The sequence below is a fragment of the Notothenia rossii genome (genome assembly GCF_949606895.1).
Source record: "Notothenia rossii genome assembly, chromosome: 1".
NCBI classification, from domain to species: domain Eukaryota; kingdom Metazoa; phylum Chordata; class Actinopteri; order Perciformes; family Nototheniidae; genus Notothenia; species Notothenia rossii.
Window position 1 is genome coordinate 46,723,622 of NC_136912.1, and position 15,820 is coordinate 46,739,441.

Here is a 15,820-nt window from a genome sequence, read left to right on the forward strand (position 1 = left end):
GTTTGGTCATCAAACCTATCCTTTGTTTTGCATCTTCCCAAGTACGGTCTGTGTGATTTGTGATTAAGCCCGTCTGAGATTCATTATGGTCCGGAGAGTTCACAGCAAGCAAGTGTTAAAGATATCTCCATGTGACCGGTGCAAGACCTTAAGAATTCAAACATCTGTGGATGAAGAAGAAGGCTAATTTACGGCCAGACAGAAACGGAAATGTCTAACTAAATTGAGGGATTTTCCAGAAGAGATGATCTCTTGTTGTACGAAAGGGAAACATGGGATCATGCTCTGGGGTTTTCCCTCTCACTCTCAGCCCTCGGCAGGAGCCTGTCCGTGTCAGACGGAGGACTGTTCGTGCTTTCTACCAGAAAATGGCTGTTGATTAGACATAATGTTCGAGCCATCCAAAGACTGGTGTTGTTGTGTTATCGAGCTAACAAAACAACTCTATGAGAGAATGAAATACACGACAATAGAGACATGTTGTAATGAGTTATGAGTAGAACAGAGTTATGTTGAAGATGTATGCGATATATCTGTGTGAAATACAACCACAACACTAAGGTTTAAAATAACTACCAAAATTAGAGTTAATCACATTTCATATACATTTTTTTGAAGAACATTTTAAATAAATAAATAACATATTTGTAGATCTACAGTGATAGAATATAGAGACAGAACATAATATATCCGATCCTCTCCATGCATCTGCACTCACATCCTTACAGGGAATGTTAAGGAAATATTGTTTTGAAATAATAATCTTCTTGAATTTTGTTATTACATTATTATGGATCCATTATCCTTTTACATATTAACATACATGTTTAAATATGTTTTAATTTAATTAAATATTGAAATATTTTACTTTCTGGTCTGTTTTGGCATGCATTCACCCTTCTTGGCCCTAAACTGCTTGTTTCTTGCTCAGCATTTTCATTTAATACAATACAGCAAATACACCCTAAAACAGGGGTGGGGAACCTTTTTCCTCTCAAGGGCCATTTCAATTTTTACAACATCCTCCGCGGGCCGTACAAATGATTGAACTCAACCTCTGCTTAGAAAACCAAAAATCACAGCCCATTAATTTGGCCTTTATTTCATGCTGTGCAAAGAAAAAGCAACCTCTAAATCCAGATACCTTACCATGACTCGTGCATGCACGTGCACGCTTGTGGCATGACCACCAAAACAGAAAGGTATGGACACAAGATGTGTGCATATTTATTTAGTATCCTACCCATGGGAACATGATTTAAGTGGGGGGTGGACCTAACCTCCTCCTGGGGGGGTCCGGGGGAATTTCTTTTTAAATGTTGAAATTAAAAGCATCAATCTGGTGCAGTTTGAGAGCAAAATTAAGAGATCTATGGATACATCTCTCAACATCCATATGAAACAGAACTGTAAGCAGATTTTATTTTTCTTTATGGATATTTTACAAATCACTCCCATTTTAAACTGTATTCTTGTTTTACTGTCATATAGTATTTTATACCTGTTTTTCATTTATTCTCTTATTTTTTTAGAACAATAATGATCATATAAAGATGTGCCTTTACCTCACTGAGCTGAGGTTATCAGCCTCTCAGTCTGTCAGGAGAGCTCTCTTCCACCTGGTTGTAGAAAAAGCTTGTTATATCTGTTAGCATAGCTAGCTAACCAGATGCTAATAACAAGAATAGAGTCCCCTTCCGGTGGACCTCCAAGGGACCTTATTTCGGAAAAATTATGTATTGAAGTCAATGGAGAGAGAAAGATTATCTTTCGATCCCATTTGAATTGTGCCACGAATTACATGATGTTTGTCAATTTAAAAGATCATTTTGTAAGTCAAAAAAATTAAAATTGTCGTAAAACTGTGAAGTAACACATTTGTTTGTGTGAAACGCTGAATGAAATACATCTCTGGTCTCGCAGAACAACACACGTCACCAAGATGGCCGTCACTACTGTCTTGCCAAAAAAGGGATTGTCTACCCTCACTATCACCACAATGAAACACGTCCTGAAGAATTTCATGCAAAGCTGCCTGCCTGCCCAGTCTCATGGCATTTGGTGTTCACCAACACAAATTTTAATCTATTGATTCGTGTTCACCAACACGATTTTCCCCTTTTTTTCGTGTTGCACAGCACGATTTTAAAAGCAATGTATTTCTATTGGTAGTCTCAAGGCATTACGTGTTATCGGAAGACCGGAAGCTGTGTGGTTCATAAAAACATGTTCTTACTCAATATCAAGCCACAATTATTGCTTTTATTTTAAATCGTATAATTTCTGACTTTTGTTGCAGTCTATGAGGAAAATAAATGGGGCTGAGAGCCTCAGGATACTGAAATCTGTATTTTTTAAATCTTTTTTTCCTTCTAATCTGTTATTCTTTTCAAAATAACACACTGTTATTTACTCAACTATAACACATCATCATCCTTGTTTTTATTTATTGGTTTATTTCTATAATCTCTGGATTTTTTGACGTCAATCAGGAACTGAATTTCAAAATAAAACCGGAAACAGACGTAGGCCTCTAGGAGTTTAGGATGGCCGAAGACACTACATTACCCATAATCCCCAGCTATCGTTTAGGAATACAGGCCCCGTGATTAATCTTCAAACTCTGGGATTGGATGTTGGAGTGGCAGTGCGCCAAGGTTAGCCTAGCGTTAAACAGCTGTTTGAAATGGAACGAAACCACGCCAGACTATCCAAAACTGGAATCGAACGCCCCCCCAGAACTACACATGCTGGCTATTGTGTTTCGCAAAATGTTCTATGGGACGTCTCTACTGAACGTTTTCGTTTTTCCCACAATTAGAAGTTGCCACTCCATTGGTGTTATCAAATGTAAAACATATAATTAATAAATGGGTGAAAATCGCTTGTGTCCATAATGAGCAGCATTAATATGTACTCACATGACAGCTCATTGTTACTTTGTAATTCTACTCCACTACAATACAGAGGTTAACCTGGTATGTTTTACTCCACTACACTTATTTGAGTTACTTTGCAGATTCTGATGAATGATGTGAAATTTAAACAACCCTTAAATCAGACTTTAGTTACACCTGAGTAAAATTCAGGGAAGGTGATTGTCAAGTGCCAACAATCAGGAGAGATATTTGATAGTTGGTGCTTGAGAAGACTAAACATTTATCTGCAATTGACATGAATGGAAACGAGTAATAAAGTATATTCATTACTCGTTATTCTCTACTAATAGTTAATTAAAGACTGTATAATGGATATTTTGCACATCCCTTTCAAGATTTTCAAAGATTATTGACATATCATATACACAACTACGGTGTATGCAATGAATGAAAATATTGGGTCACAGGTTCCTCAACAGTGCATTACAAGACATCTATCAATATGTGTGTATACCTCCACCATTAAACTGTCATATTCTGCACATTTCTTATACTATCTACATACATAAGAGTATAATTCATATGTATAATGTATATCAGTATAATTCATATGTTTATATGTATATCAGTTAAAATAAGTGCTTCAACATAGTTAACATTGCAGGAAAGCAATATATTAGATGTCAAGTACTTTGTCAGGCTTAATATTTATCTGTAGATACCCCCAAAGCTTTTTTCTTATTTAAAAGAAGACCTTAATCTTTATTAAGGTATTATTTAATGTTTAAATAAAGGTTAATTTGTTTCTCTGTTTTGCACATCCTCCTATTAATATCTTCATACATCCTGCACTAAACTGTTTTATTGTAGAGATCACTTATAGTATCTTCTTGATTTTTTATATTCTATATTGCTATCATTGACCTTCTACTTTCCCCCTATGAAAGTATGTACTCTTAATATTTTTTTAATCAAATATAACACATAAAAACAATAATTCAATAACGTGCGTTAACCACTAGGCGATGCACACAAGGTACACACAGCCATAATAACTTTGTATTATTAGTGTAGGACACTTATGTATGTACACCATCTGAAGATGTGTAGTTTTGTTCATGCTTTCACATCATTTTACAGCATATATATTCAGTTTCGGCGGCATTTCTTACAGTTTTTCCAAAAGTCTTCTCATCAGGGCTCTATAAATAGAGAACTACGGCAGATCTGTAATATGTAATGCAGCCGAACCGTGTATTACAATGCCGTTATGTGATGACTTTCAAAGAGAAAAGCAAGAACACTCGGAATTAAGTATTATTTTATTCTTTTAAAATGTTTTTCCGATTTCATATCATATATACACCAAATCCCAATATGCATTGCGGCTAAAACATCCAATCGGCGAGCTTAAACCATAGCTGAGGATCGTGGGTAATCCCTCGAAATGCCTATGTCTGTTTCCGGTTATTTTTATTTTGAAATTCAGTTCCTGACGGACGCCAAAAAATCCAGAGATTATGGAACTAAACAAATAAATAAAAACAAGGATAATTGTGTGTTATTGGTGGGTAAATAACAGTGTGTTATTTAGAAAAGAATAACAAATTAGAAGGAAAAAAAGATTTAAAAAATACAGATTTCAGTATTCTGAGGCTCTGAGCCCCATTTATTTTCCTCACAGACGGCAGCAAAAGACTGAAATTATCCAATATAAAATAAAAGCAATAATTGTGGCTTGATATTGAGTAAGAACATGTTTTTATGAACCACACAGCTTCCGGTCTTCCTATAACACGTAATGCCGTGAGACTACCAATAGAAATACATTGCTTTTAAAATCGTACTGTGCAACACGAAAAAAAGGGGAAAATCGTGTTGGTGAACACGAATCAATAGATTAAAAATCGTGTTGGTGAACACGAAATGCCATGAAACTGGGTTGGCCTGCCTGTCTTCCTTTGATTCTCTCTGAACTGCCTGGTCTTTTTAATGTTTAATGTCAACCATTTGTGCAGATAGCGTGAAGTAGAAAAGATCGCAGATGCTAATGTAGCGTTAGCATTTCTCCCCCGGGCTTAAATTGTGTATTATAGAATGATCACACCGGTGACAGTACTCTTCAAAGGGTTCACGAAATATAACTACTACTCTTACTGTTTAACATTTTGGGTAACTTAATGTTACTTTATGTCAAGGCTAATAAAAATGACAAGGCTGTAATGCTAATTAACGTGCTAGCTACTAGCTAGGTAGCTAACTTGATCCAGCCACTCCTGGCCCTTTCATCAGACGGGAAGCGAAAGAACGAGCAAGACCCATTGCTGGTATGATAACAACCTGGTACTAAGCACACAGGCATCTTGTTAAAGTTATCTTATCTTAGCTATCTCTTAGTGGAGGAAAACCATTGTGACATTACTTACGCGACTCTGGGATTTGTAGTCTTTCTAGTTGCGTATTTTTCATAGTATTATATTTCAACAGTTTTACGACAGTTTTACACTTTTTTGACTTGGAAATTATTTTTTAAGATTGACTTGTTAGACCGACGGTACATAGGTTACTGCACCCCAGTACATTTCCATAGCACCGCCTCTGCCTTCACCCATGGCCAGCCACCCCCACCTCTTCAGCCCTCCTCGGATCCCAGCTGCATCTCGTCTATGACCCAGTGTTTAAGCCTCCATGCTCTCACACTCAGGCCCATTCCCAAACCGCCCCCTACACCATACCCCTCCGTTTGCGCGTTCACGCGGAGGGTCTGCCATATTGAGGGCTGTTCCAAAGCAACGAGTGTGGAGAGGTGTGGAGGGGGAGTGGGCTATCAAGACCTCAAACAGCCAGTCTGCATCGGTGCTGACTTGAGACCGGTCTCTACCTGACCGGTCTCAACGCTGTGTGTGTCCGTCAGGAAACAAGCTGTTAACAAGTAGTTCCAGCAAACATCCACTGATAAACTGCGATATTAACAACCTCATGATAACCTTTTTAACTTAGGATCGTACCTGTGTTTAGTCTAGAAAAAGGTAAATGTGTGCATTTTATTATAAAGTTGTGTATATGTAGCCTACAGACTGTTGCAAAAACTAAGAAGCTTATAAACATCAGGTTTAAAACTAAAAGAGCTTTACAAAAAAGTAACACAATGAAAGATGTTTGGAGTTTTATTTGAGTTATTAATTTACATTTTTTGTCCAAGAGATGCTGATTTGAAACCGTTGTTACATACAGTTACGGCATTTCCTGTTTCTGCCGGAGAGAGGGGAGGCCGTCCCAAAGCTTGATGCTGTATTTACTCCCTCCATCTGACAGGAGGGAGCCTCTTTGAGCTGCGAGTGTGGCTACAGAAGGAGTTCACTCCGTCACGGAGGGGTAGGGTCAAGGGAGTGGTTTGGGATTGGGCCTCAATGCCAGATTGTTCTTCACCTTTTAATGCAAGACTTGACTTCCTGTTGCTGACCCTGCCTGCCTCTCACCTGCCTTCCTTGTCATATTCCCGGTAAGCCCGCCAGCCTTCTGTCTACCCATGATCCTCTACCTGGCCCCCACTAACCCCCTGCTTGTTCTACCTGGTTTATCTTCTTGGACTTTGTTTATCTGTGCTCCGTACCTGACCTGTACCAGCTAAGATTTGAAATCATCATTACTGTTCCTTGTTTCCTGTGTGCTGCATTTGGGTTCCAACACTCCCCGTTACACGTTTACTGGAGGGGTCAGAAACCGGCAGAGTTGATAAACGGGTAAATATGAACGAACGGTGGAGAGCTTGGCAGAACACACAATTTGTTACAATATTGATTGATATTTTAGGCGTATTTAATGGAGTCTTAAGAATATGTAATGTAAACTTGAGAATATAGATCGAAATTGGAGAATAGGGAATCGAGTGAGTTTCAAAACATTATTTTAAAATTAATAAAATGTATTATTAAAAAGTATAGAATTCAAGTTTAAATGTATTTGATTACATTTAGAAAAAATAACCAAATTATACAGAAATTGAATAAATTCTGACATTATAAAATCACTGTTCGCATCTTGTGTTTTTCATTAATCTGTAGAGATGTTGCGGAAAGAAGTGTGACACAATACCAAGTAATTTAGTGTCAGCAATCTAAAATAATGATGGAATAATTAACACCCTGAGAGAGCATGTACAGTAGGGGCTAAAATAACACTGGTAACCGTATTTAATACCCTGCAACCAATGACCGTATCCAGATACGAGGTCAACGAGGTCCGAACCTCTGTAATTATTTCCTAAAAGATCCAGCGTGTCTCTACATCTGCAGAGGATTAAAGAGGAACAGCTTTGATTTCAACAGGGAGAGTGTAGCTCTGTAATACGGCTCACATAACGGATACCAAGACCCCACTTTGCTCTTCACGGGCCCTGCCAAACTCTGTGCTGTTTTGATCTGGTTCAAATGTCTACTCAGTGGTTACAATGTTTTGATGAATATCTTCATTCAAGCCAAAGCTAATTCAAAACTCACCACAGTGAAATCTTTCTTTTTTTTGTTTTCGGAGAAGCAGAGATTGGTGACTTTAATGTGAATCTGAAATGAGTGATATGGAGCGCAGAGCTCAGAGAGGTGCCTGAGAGATTGGCAGGGAAACATGGCTTGGAACTCTTTATCTGCTATTAGTAATTACAGAGTCTCGATGTGGAACTGTGCCACTCAACCCAAAAAGTTGTCATTAAAACTACTTGGATTGGGAAAAGAAGGGAATGCTTTGATGTAGGGCACAGAACTAGACCTTTTTCTGATATATAGAGGCACAATTGTGTCCTGAAGTGCCAGTTTTGGTTTTGACGTGGTTCACATGGTAAGCCATTGTTAAAACAAACCCTGCTTTCTTTGACAATATTTCCTGCCAACATTTCCACAGAAAACCCATTACCATTCCATATGGCACGTGGAGAAGCAGCTCTCTTTGAAACGGCTTGACTTTTACAGAAGGAGATTGCACTCTTTGATGCTGATTCAAAGCCAAGTGTGTGAGCCACAGACACAATGGAGGTGCCAGGATTTAAAGTGCAGTTAAAGCATGGCTCTCAAACACACAGATGCAAAAACGCAATTAGGGCCTTTGACAACGCATTATTTGGAAAATATGTTCATTTGATAACAGTTGAAAACAGTAACCGAAGGCCACACGCAAGTTAAATTGGCGCAAATTAATTTTATGCTGCCTTTATTTCAACATATTTGTAATGTTTTTCCAGAGAGCAGCAAGAGAAGTGATGAGGAACAGGTTTCAAGAGAATATACTGTCTTGTATAAGAAAGGGGAAGTTACAAGGAAGAGATTGTTTGATGAGACTACAAAATAACTTACAAGAAAAGGTTTTCTTCTTGCAGTGTGTGTGTGTGTGTGTGTGTGTGTGTGTGTGTGTGTGTGTGTGTGTGTGTGTGTGTGTGTGTGTGTGTGTGTGTGTGTGTGTGTGTGTGTGTGTGTGTGTGTGTGTGTGTGTGTGTGTGTGTGTGTGTGTGTGTGTGTGTTAGACAATATGAAAAACATGTCAGGCTGTCCAAGAAACAGTAGTATTCTTGCCTGTCTTCCATGAATTCTCTCCTGATTTGTATCTTTTCCCAGTTCTTTCCACATGATGTATTGGCCAGTGACCAGCAACATTATACTTTGAGACTTTTTGAGTAGATGAAAAGTGTCTGAATGCATTCCAGCAGCAATATTCTTTTTGTGTCCTCCAATTTCAGGAGAAAGAAGGCCACAATGTAGTAGCCTGTGAAACGCACAACCTTGTCAAACCATCCTGACATGTTCTCTGGTGAAATGCAGAGTTCAAAGAAGGACCCTAGGAACTGGGACAGAGTGTCCACAAAGGAAAGGTTTCATGTTGCCGGAAACATGAAAGGCATTCAGTAAATGTCATGTCAATGTGTGCATTGGTTTTACTGAGTAATGGTGAAAATGTTGGCCTTATGGTGGTGCATCCTCTCTTGAGCATCCTGAATGTCTTAAAGAGGCCCTATTCTGCTTTGTGGGGTTTCCCCTTTCCTGAAGTGAGTTTTCTAGGTTTCTGTGCATGTAAATGGTCTGCAAAGGCAAGAATCCCCGTGTTCCCTCCAGAGGGAGTGTCTCTCCCACCAGTGTTGATTACTGTAACGCCGTTATTTTTGGCAGTAACTAGTACTCTAACGCGTTATTTTTTTTAATTCAGTAACTCAGTTACCGTTACTACATGGTGCGTTACTCCGTTATTTTTTTTATATAGTCTTGGCTCCCAGACGTTGGTGAGCGGCACCAACAGCGAGGCGAACAGAGATGAGAACTGTACTTAAGTACAGTACTTGAGTAAATGTAATTAGATATTTCCTGTGTCACATGCGGAGACGCGCTATGGGCGTGTTTGTGTGTTTACTAACAAGACTATCATGGCGGCGGAGGAGCTCAAGTCGAGTTTCTCCGCCTGGAGATATTCTCACTATTTCACTTTTGTCGAGCACAAAGAAAAGAAAGTTTTAGTTAAATGTAAGTTGTGTCTTGGCGGGTCAAAGATCCTATCTACTGCCCAAAACAGCAATTCAAATATGTTGAAACATCTGCAGAAACAACATGCTGGGACGAAGCTAGTAGCCTAGCTAAGACCACAGACCCAGACTCATCCGACGCCACTCAACCTCCACCTAAGCAACAGCGGCTGGATTTTAACCGAGTGACTGCTAGCCAGGGAAAAGTTGATAAAGCCATTGCACGGTATAATGTAGAACCATAGACTGTATATATAAATGGACGTAGTGTCCGTGACCTAATCCCGCCTGCTCCTAATAAGGGCCAAGAGGCGGAGCCGAGGCGGGACCTGCTGCCTCCGAACTGGAAGTAAACAGAGCTAGCTCAGGCTAAGAAGCTAAGCTAACATGAAATACATGCATACCAAGTTACTGCTAACAGTGTAGTTCCCCTATATAAACGTTACATTCATAATCAAATGAGACAATCTGCAAGAGAATTAGCTATATTTTGTTATTCTTAATGCTTGTCATTCACACGTTAAGAAAAGACGGACTCCACCGCCCGGACCTAACGGAGCCGGAGTGGGCTAGCTCCGGGACACCGGCTGGAGCTAGCCCCCTGCGGCTCCGTTAGCTCCGGCGGCCACCACTGGGATAATTGGGTCCCCTATTAACATTTGCTCCCGTTTAGCATTATGGGTGTCATAGCCATAGACTATAAAAGTCTTACCCAAGGCTGAATCATAAACTAAAATGTATAAAGGGTTACGTCCTTAGCTCGCTAATAAGTAACAAGCTAAGCTACCAAGCACACAAACACCTGCGAACGGGACATGTATGATATTATCATTTTAGACTTCTGGAAGTTATGTTAGTACATTCAAGCGTTACTTTTGGGTGTAAGTAATCAGTAAATGGTGTTCTTTGTTTTTTTGGGCACACACATAAATGCAGATTATACTACAGTGGCATGGCTCTAGTACCTCACGCTTACGTCGAGGTGGGGGCAGGGGCGGGATCAACTCCTGAAAAACAACAAAAAGCCTGCGTTTTATCCAGTTTGTACACAACGATGGAGAAACTTAACAAGCAGCAGTGGGCCACTGATACCTCATTCACACCAATGGTGTTTCAGGGCCGGTTCGGAGCTGGAGCTTGAAAAGCACCGGGTTTTCCTCTTCACACCGCAGCGGAGCAGCCTCTTAGCTCCAGAATCCGGTTCATTTCGAGCACCAAAAAATTGTCCGGCCAGAGCAAAAGCACCACATACGTCACGCTTACATTGAGGCGGGGGCAGGGGCAGGGGGAGGGGCAGGGACAGGGGCAGGGGCGGGATCAACTCCTGAACAACAACAAAAAGCCGGCGTTCTATCCAGTTTGTACACAACGATGGAGAAACTTAACAAGCAGCAGTGGTCCACTGAAGAGACCGGCTACCTACTGGGAATCTGATCTTCCGAAGAGGTGCAGAAGAAGCTGGAGCACAATCGGCCATTGTTGTTGTTGTCGGTGTCAGCTGTGAGGGGTTTCCGCGCGGTTTGTCTTTATGAAGCAGGCACGCAAACGGTTACGTCATGACGCAATGAGAATGACTGTGATTGACTTTGCTCTCAGAGAGAAAAGCGACCCTAATTCAATTTGAATATTCAGTTCTTATAAATCACCTGTTAATCAAAACTAAATAACACGCACTTGGGTGTCACAAGTTATTACTCTCATGGTGTGCTAATGGGACTTGTTCATTATGAAAAGACATGAATCTATTTTTTTTATATTTGTCTAAATTAAATCCATTATGAGAAGGAAAGTAAAAAACGTTCTTTGCCTTTTAAAGTTCATACAGTAGTAGAACAACACCTGCTACTGAGCCTCTCAACTCAACCTTAATATAAATAATGGCAATTAATGGTAAATCTTATTTAAAGGTCACATATGTTGCTCATTTCAAGGTTCAGTTTGATCTTGGCAGCCAACTAGAGAATGTTGACATGATTAAATGTTAAAGAAGACAGCATTTGTCTCATATTGTTCATAGTTTCTGCATGTGTATTTGTGTTTTATTTGTCTCAGTTTAAGCGCTGTAATGATCCTTATCTGCTCATATATTGTCTCTACTATGTGACTTAAAGTATCAGCAGCTACTGTGAGGACTGTGTATCCATGTTCCACAGAGAAACGTTTGCGACCCCTATCGCAAAATGGAACCCAATGAGGACACACAAACACACAGGAGCAAAAAAAGCCCACCATTTCCCGGTGGGAACAGCCGATGTGCAAACACCACAGTCGTCAAGCTTTTGTGTTGTAACCTGAGCTATATGACACAAGAAATATGAATAGTAACACTTTATAGTCATCATTTTTTGAACTAAATTGCAATTCATCTAGCATCCAAAACCTTGTTCTTTGTTTCCATGCCATGTCTTTTTGAGATGCAATATTTCCCCTACATGCATTTTAATACAGAACAGTATATTCGTATGAGAATGCATACATCAACATTTTATGTAAAAGAACTGCCAACCTTGTATTTTCATCTTCACAAGGGAATGCTTAGGGACTAAATATTTTGAAAACCATTGCCCTAGAGGGCCTTGCATTGCATTTGCTCCACTGTCTGCTATCCCACTGGACATTTTGCTTTGAATTTTGCTTCGCATTTACACGTTACCAGGGCAGTAAAGAAAAACGATGGCGGACAGCGAGGTAGATGCACTAGGTTGTCCCTCAGCTGGAAGGGGTGCTAAAACATGTTAAACACAAGTGTTGATGTACATCTGATCTTTATTCTCAGTGAAATAATAGAAGATTTGAGTTTTGAAGGATTTTTTTATAGTCATTCTGCAGCAAAGGGTTGCAGTTGTGGTCCAATTACGCTACTCAAGAAAAAACAGACCAATCAAACCATAGTTGTTGTAGTGATTGTTTTGTGATTTGTATCAGGACAAATCAGTCTCTGTTCTCCTTTCCCGTGTCCATCTTATTTTCGATGGTTGAGTTGCCTCCAGTTCTTTTTTGGTTCCCTCAGCGACCATGCTGTCTAGTCCCTTCCATTCTCGGCGGTCGCTCTGTCCTCGATGGCGTTTGGTCCGTTAGCTCTGAGTGGATCATCTGAAGATGCTGGTGAATTTCTCAATGTCTGCTGGACTTCATACTCCATTATTATTAATGAGAATATCTCTGGGTATATATGCACGAGTAATACATATAAAGAAGACAATTATAGCAACGTTTATGGATGTCCACTGGATCTGTATGCTCTGCTGTCACCATGGCAACGCTGTATGACTTTGGTGCTTAAACATGATGATTATTTGACAGTGAATGTAACATGTGCATCCAAAGCACATGGTTTCCTCAATATACCTTTTAAAGGATTTCCCTCTTTTCTTTAACTTTAAAGGTTCACTGCAATGGATATTAAATTAATTGCACGTTTGTTCGTGCCTCTCAGAGACAAAAATCCCATTGGATTATTTTCAGTGAAGTCTCTTTTCAGAAACCCTTTCCCAGTTTTAAGATAATCCACTGATGTTGTTCTCAACAAGGACCATCAGCAGGAAGTAGTTGCACTGTCAACAGACAGCCCTCGATTATAAAACAAATCAAATGTTCACCGTCTACTGCAATGGATTGGCTTAAATATGTTGAAACCTCAGCATGCTAGTCTAATTGCAGGGTTAGATGTCACCAGAGAGGAGTGTGTATACACTACAATACACTGTGTTTTGAAAGTTAACTGGTCCTTTAAACTGGAAGCTGTATTTTTGTTGAGAGTATACCTCCACACTTTACGATCATGAAAGCCTTTCCAAACCTTTTTAGATAACATATGTGTGTCAAGACCGATCAAATAATCTTTCTTAATAATGTGAACGTGTTGTTTTGATATGCTGTACAAAGAGCAGCTGGATATTCTGTTCCAAAGGCGTGATCTCTTGTGAGGGCAGTTTGAACTTGATTTCAGTAAAATGTATCCTTGTACACACTCTGTTCTGCTGCGTTGATACATGATCTTCTAAATTCATGTTGTCATCCGGTTCATGAACAGATGAAGAATGGTGTGCCTCTTCCTCCTCTGAACTCCACAGGATGGCAACATAGCACTACATTATTAGTGTAACCTTGATGTGCTGGCTCATAAATCTTTTGTAACGGGAAATTCTTTTTCCAACGCCAGTTTGGTCTGTGCTGTAGCGGAGAGATAATGATTCCAATGCATGTTAATTAATGGATTGGAGTAAATGTGTTCCATTTCCAGGTGCTGGCGGGGAAATAGAGATATGCTTTGGCTGAAAGTAGAAGAAAATATGAGGAAAGACAACAGTGGTCTCAGGGAGAGAAGAACTTTAAAGGAATTATAAAAACTTAAATAATGTTCTTGTGTCAAGCATTAATGAAGTCATGGGTCCAAAGATAAAAGCTGCCATGGCCAGCATCAGAAGGAGAATCTTCTCCTGGTCTTGATGGAACAGCCTTTGAAACAGCACTTGGTCGTCTGAAGGACTGTGAAAATATGTCAAAAGGAGGTTTTATTTTATGCTTTATGTTGTTGTACCAGCTGCAATGAAAATAAAGGATTTGTATTCTAGTATTTACAAAAATATCACAAACACTGCTATTTTCTCAATTATTCACACTTTTGTTGTCACGCAAAGAGCCACACTGAGGTTTATCAGAAAAGAAAATAGTTAAAATGCAGACTAAAAAATATTTGCTGAATTTTTTTTTTAAATGAAAGAACAGGACTTGAAAAACACTTTGAATACACACATGCACATCTGCACACACACATACTGTATAGCCATTAGTTGTCCGTACTGTAAGAATGATAATGGTTATAAGACCCCTGCTGTCACATGGGTCCAAAGACCACTTACTTGTTTCTAAGTTGAACTTTAGCAATGACTGAATGTCACCTGGTTTAACCCTGTGACAGTGACATCCCAGTTCAGTTCTTTACAAAACGGATTGATTGCATTAATACCATTTTATAATGTATGCGAAATATTATGTTATAAAAAAAAAACGGTTTTGTTTCAACAATACTGTATAAACACAAAATAATTTGTACCACGTCCATACCATTGACTCTGAAAAAAACTCAAATTAACATGAAAAAAATATTTAAGTATGAGCAAGTAATGGCAATGTGCGTGTGCATGTTTGTGTTAAAGTTTTTTTAATTTTTTTTACCTTTTCCTGCAAATTCTCTTTTTTATTCCATGTGATTTTAAATATTTTCTATTCTGATTAACCTCATTGTGGCTCTTTGCACATCACAACCAAAAGGGCAGATCATTTATGAAATAGCAGTGTTGGGTAGTTTAACTTTGGAAATGGTTATATTTTAGAAATTAATAGAATGTAATTCCTACATTGTCATTGCAACAGGTACAACAGAATTAAGAAAAAAGCACACCCCATATTTTCACAGTCCTTTAGATTTCCAAATACTGTTTGAAGGCTCTCCATTAATACCAGGAGAAGATTCGGGGACTTCAAAAATATATAAAATCCTTCTGATGCTGGCCATTAGCAGCTTTTATAAATTAAATAAATAAATATGACAACCATAATCCACATTTGTAAAAGTTGTTAAGTCTCATTGTGCAGATGGTTAACATCCCCCATATGTTTATTAGAGCACAATGTCAGCTGTTAATTCCTCCAGAATCCTTAGAAGAGGAGCAGTGTGAGGTTTGGGGGCCACTGAGGGCCCTGAGAGCTGTGTGTGCAGCTCTTAATGTGTGACTCTGCTCTGGATGGCATTTGAGAGCTTTGTTATAGCAGCAGTAATCCTCTCCCGCGGCTCTCTGCTTCTGTCGGCATCTCCCCGCCGCCGCTCGGACCAGTTTTGGACGCCCAAACACAAACAGGACTTTTGCATAATTGCTATTTCATGGTTTGGCGCTTATTGAATATCTCATCAATACAGAGGACCAATGCATGCTCAGACACACATTATCACGCACACACACACGCACGCACGCACGCACGCACACACGCACACACACACACACACACACACACACAAGCATTAACACAAACAGCAGGTGATTTCTTGTGAGAGCTGATGGAGACAGAAAACTAGAGTAAGGGGGGGAGCACATATTGAGAAATTCAAAAATATTGATTTTCTTTAAAAACTTTGATTGTTATCATTTGGTCTGGCTTCTTATATTTGGTTTCCTTACATTTTGTTGTGACTAATTGTTTTATTTGTTATTTATATAATATTCCTAAAGTATGATAGCATCATATTTACTGACATAATTTTAACTTCTCTATGTCTTTTTATTTATTCATCATTTCTGTCACGATCCTAATGTAATGTCACATTTTTAGTTTAGTCTGTCTCTTGTCTTCCTTCCTGTGTTTTTCCTCCGTTGTCTGATTGTCAAATTGTGTTCACCTGTTGCCCTTGTGTTTCTACCTCCCCTGTATTGTTAATTTTGTT